This window comes from Denticeps clupeoides, unplaced genomic scaffold (genome assembly GCF_900700375.1).
Source record: "Denticeps clupeoides unplaced genomic scaffold, fDenClu1.1, whole genome shotgun sequence".
Lineage (NCBI taxonomy): Eukaryota > Metazoa > Chordata > Actinopteri > Clupeiformes > Denticipitidae > Denticeps > Denticeps clupeoides.
This window is the reverse complement of record NW_021630088.1, coordinates 105,495-110,572: the sequence shown is the minus strand read 5'-3', so window position 1 is coordinate 110,572 and position 5,078 is coordinate 105,495.

Sequence of the window (5,078 nt, the reverse complement as noted above, 5' to 3'; positions counted from 1 at the left end):
AGTGATTAATTGTCACGTGACACCACGGCACTTGACCCTGTGAAATGTGTCCTCTGTATTTAACCATCACCCTGTGTGAGCAGTGGGCAGCCATGACAGGCGCCCGGGGAGCAGTTTGTGGGGACGGAACTTTGCTCAGTGGCACCTTGGCGGTTACGGGTTCGCTTCCGTACCCGCTAGGCCACCACTGCTTCATATACACGGCCGGCGGTTCTCACACCGGAGGGCATGATCTGCATCAAAAGAGTGTCTCTCCAGATTTTCCAGATTGTTCTTTCAACCCCCAAACCACGCGAACATGTCACACCACATCATAATCTGGATCACGGTGGCCAATTCGCACTCTGCCGCGCTGCTGATTGTTAATTTAGGGACCGGCCTGGCGCTGCCTCGGCCGCCGTCACTTCCCTTCTCCCCGAGCTCCAATGAAGACTTTTGCTCTTTAAAACCACCTTTGATGCTTCCCTCTCCTTCTGTGAGCTGTGTCTTCATCAAGCACATCCAGGTGCTCTCACCCAGCAGATGGCAAGTCTCCACAACTGCTTGACATTTTTATTGAATTAAAATGTGTTAGAAAAATAAAAAAAAAATTTTTTTAAATTATGCAGTGGAGAAGAAGAAAATGCGTGTCTTTAATGATAAAGTCCGCTGGGAAGTCATGTTTTTTAATGAATCTTGGGGGGTTCACTGCCAGAAAAGGGCAGAAAAGTAAGACATGCTCATATTACAACAGTAATAATTTTCTAATTTTTGATAATAATAATAAAAAATTGTCTCTCATTTTGGAGCCAAATTTTCTTGGCGAAACACATTCACTAGTTCACCCATTACATGATAACCCGCATGTATTGACAGGAGGGGGTTTAAATCAGACCAGGATGAGGAAGCATGATGTGTGTGCCTGTAGGCTCCTCCTCTTCTTAAAAGAAAGTTTTAAAGGGACGTGATTGTCACTTGTGATACACAGCAGCACAGCACACGGTGCACACAGTGAAATTTGTCCTCTGTATTTAACCCATCACCCTGAGTGAGCAGTGGGCGGCCATGACAGGCGCCCGGGGAGCAGTGTGTGGGGACGGGGCTTTGCCCAGTGGCACCTCAGTGGCACGTTGGCGGACCGGGATTCGAACCGGCAACCTTCTGATTATGGAGCCGCTTCCTTAACCATTAGGCAACCACTGCCCCGTGAAATGTTTGTCATTAAAGTTCATGTTCTGGGTGTGGGGGGGAATTATTCCTCCTCTCCTGCATGCAGAAAACAAATCACATCAGATCATTTTTCCTCACGATCTTTTTCTGGTTCACGTTGTGATAATAAGCGACGTGGTCAGCGCACTCGTGAAATTGTAATAATTAGGCCAGGATTCGTGGACTTCGTGTTGTTTTCCTGCAGAGATTGCCAGCTCCGTATACTTCCCTCTTTTCTGCCTGAAGAAAGGTGCAATGCAGGAGACAGCATGGGTCTCTTTTTCAGTGGGGCCCGTGCGTCCGATGCTAGATTGATTCTGACACATGCTTTATCAACTATCTCCTTCTGATAGAAAGCAATGAATAAAAATCAGGAGCTATTTGTTGGCCGGTAGCGAACAGCGCCGGGAAGGGAAGGTTCTTTTAATCCATGTAATAGGTTATTGACTTTGATCCCTTGGGAGTGCCGTTCGAGAGCATTGGTGATCCTATTTTACTTAAATTACAGCTTAGTCCTCACTATATCCAGAACTCTCCCTTTTTTTCAAAGTTCAATTCCCCCCTTCCTCCCCGCGGTCCCCTTTTCGCAGGAATTGTAAAAGCACTGGATGTGTTCGGCAGCCCACAGAGATGCCCACAGCGTGTCCACGTGATGTCTGATGGGACACGTTTTCGATAGGGACCCGTGTCTCATGTGAGCTCAATTCAGGATATGTTTGACCTCTTTGACCTATTAAACGGAAAAAAAGGCGATTCAGAGAAACATTCACCTGGTAATCGCACGTTTCATTTCTTCATTGGAGAAGTGCCTCAACTGAAATAACGTAAATTTGACATTTTTCACATCAGATTGAGCCAGAATGGAGCCATTAATGAACAGTTTCCATGGTAGAAAAAATAAACCTGACCAGCAACCTGTGGATTTCACCAACAGCTCGCGCTTTTCCTCCCGTTGCGTTTCGGAGATGCCAGACGAGGTTCTGGAAAAATGAGCCAGACCCACGTGCTTTTCCCAAAAGCATAGTCGCTAACTACATAACCAACTCTGCAAACTGCTGATTCGAGCTTCGAGAGACACATATCGGTGGATTTCTTTCTTCAAACTAATTATTCAGACACGCAATTTTAGTGTCACGCACTGAAATCAGGGTGCAGCGAATTTTTGAGGGATCTTTTCAGCGAATTTGGTTTTAAAATCTAATTGATTTGGGCCCAGACTCGAGAAATTGCTTCTCTCCAGCAGCACAACAACGAAGAGAAGGAAAAGAGAAACGGGGCAACAGAGCCCAATTTGGAGTCGATTTGGCAGGAATTAAGCGCGAGCCTGGAGGAGTCACCTGCGGACCGCCATTACCCGGTCATTAGCCGGCGCCGAATGCCGTTCGTGATTATGCTGATTGCCGCAGTCAAAATCCCGCGTCAAAACTTTGTTTTAATTATTCCGAACAGGTGTTGCGGCGCGCGCGGCAGATAACGCCGCCGTCACCCCGCATTTGCAATACAATGAACATGAAGCAACAGCCTTGGCTGCCATTTAAAGGACTTTGCATAATTACGGCCCTATTGAATAATTCCACGTGATTTACCCACGCGCTAATGCTCGCTAAAGGTTCGGTAAAGCCCCGGCGAGCCGAGTGGTGATGTCTCCAATTGCCGACCGATCTTTTTAACCTCCAACTTGCAAAGTCAAACTCTGTAATGAGCGCAATTCGGCGCACGCCGCGCGGGGTTTCGTTGCGGCGTTTGCAACTCAATTTTTGCTACGAGACTTCGTTAACCGCGCGGACTCGTTCGGCGGCCAGTTTCATCCGGATTCTTCGCACCGAGCCAAGCGGACGCTCATCTGGCTTGGGGAACATGTCTTGCTTGACCCGGCGGTCATCCGGGCTGGACAGCACTGGCGGGATTTTGGCAGGCCCACGCTGGCGGGGCGCGCCGCCGCTACGAACCCTGGCGTTGTCAATTCCAGATTCCCGGCCTCCAGCGGCGGCGGCAGACCTGCTTCCTGTCCAGGTGCCAACTTGTGACGGTAAACAACATGCACAAGGGCGCCGGGGTCAGCGGCGCGTCTGGACCAGAGGCTCTCCCCCCCAAGGGCCGGCTGTCAGGGGCCGGAGCTGCCCTGTCTGGAGCGGGAAGAGGCAGGGGAGCCGCCGTGTCACCCGAGCTGACACCGCGTCAAGAGTCCGGGGGCCACGGATCCACGGCGTCCCGGATCCTCCGTGCCGTTTTTTTTTTTTTTTTGCATTCCGGGCTCCAGCTCAAGGCCCTTCCGTGACTTTCCGGGCCTGGGTGGGCAGCCAGATCAGCGCTGAAACCCCTCCCAGCCAGCCAAGCGTGAAGCGTATGAGTGGAGGCAGAGGAGCGGGCGGATGCCGGCAAAAAAAAAAAAAAAAAAAAAAGTTTTTTTGACTTCTGAAAGGCCGTATCGGTTATCTCACCTGTAACTCTGCAGGTAACAGCCGGCCGCCAGGGACCCGCCCTTGTGAGGATTCTGCCGAGGTGGGACCAGGGACGCTGGATAATTAGCTGCGTAATTTGAATTTAACAGCTTCATGGCTCGCTTGGCAAATCGTTCTCGCTGAACTCGACTTTTTTTTTGTTTCTTTCTTTTAAGACAACTTTTTTTTTTTTTTTTTCGTTTGCTAATTACTCGCCGACCGAAGGCCTCGCACGCGCAGAACAATCCAAAGTTGACAGCTTAATTAAACGAGACAGGAGCCGAGCGAACGGAACAGCTTTTAAAGGCAGATGTTGAGGGGTGCGTGGCGGGGAAGGCGGGGAGCCCGAGAGGTTCCCACAACCCGACTGACGGACGCCCCTCGCCGAAAGAGATTAGGATGCTTGTCCATGGGCTTAAAAAAAAAACACAGGAGGGGGGACGGGGACAAGATAAGCAGGCCCGCCCCCGACCTTCTACGCTCCCGTCGCAGGCCTGATTGTCCTGCAAATCGCCGGCATGGCGAGCAGCATGTTTGAGCAAGAGCTTACAGGCTCAGCAGGCTTGCGGGGTGACACTTGATAACTTATTAAAAAGCTAAACAAAGCGTGTGGCGAGCCGGGCGGGACAAAGGGAACGTCTTGCTCGTCACTACCACAACACCGGGGATGTAACAATGGGCTGCGAATCAGCGAAAAACGTACGAGAATTGGTGCAATGGTGTGCAAAGGCTGGTAGTAGCCTAGTGGGTAACACGCTCGCCTATGAACCAGAAGACCCAGGTTCAAACCCCACTTACTACCATCGGGTCCCTGAGCAAGACACTTAACCCTGAGTGTCTCCAGGGGGGGGACTGTCCCTGCAACTACTGATTGTAAGGGCGTCTGGCAAATGCTGTAAATGTGAATGCTGGACTGGCCGAGGCTGATCTCTCTCAGCAGAAACTATGAACACAACGTGGGCGTTGCGGTGACAGAAGCCGGACCGCCTCCATGTTCAGATTAAGACACGAGTCCTGCAGGGGCAGTGGTGGCCTAGCGGTTAAGGAAGCGGCCCCGTAATCAGAAGGTTGCCGGTTCGAATCCCGATCCGCCAAGGTACCACTGAGGTGCCACTGAGCAAAGCACCGTCCCCACACACTGCTCCCCGGGCGCCGGTCATGGCTGCCCACTGCTCACTCAGGGTGATGGGTTAAATGCAGAGGACAAATTTCACTGTGTGCACCGTGTGCTGTGCTGCTGTGTATCACATGTGACAATCACTTCACTTTTTTTTTTTTTTTTTTTTCACAGAAGCTCCACATCCATCCAAATACACACTTGCAACACTTGAGACAGTTAAAGTGAAAGTGTAGCGATTGTGAAACACTGCAGCGCAGCACACAGTGACACAATGAAATGTGTCCTCTGCTTTTAACCCATCACCCTGAGTGAGCAGTGGGCAGCCATGA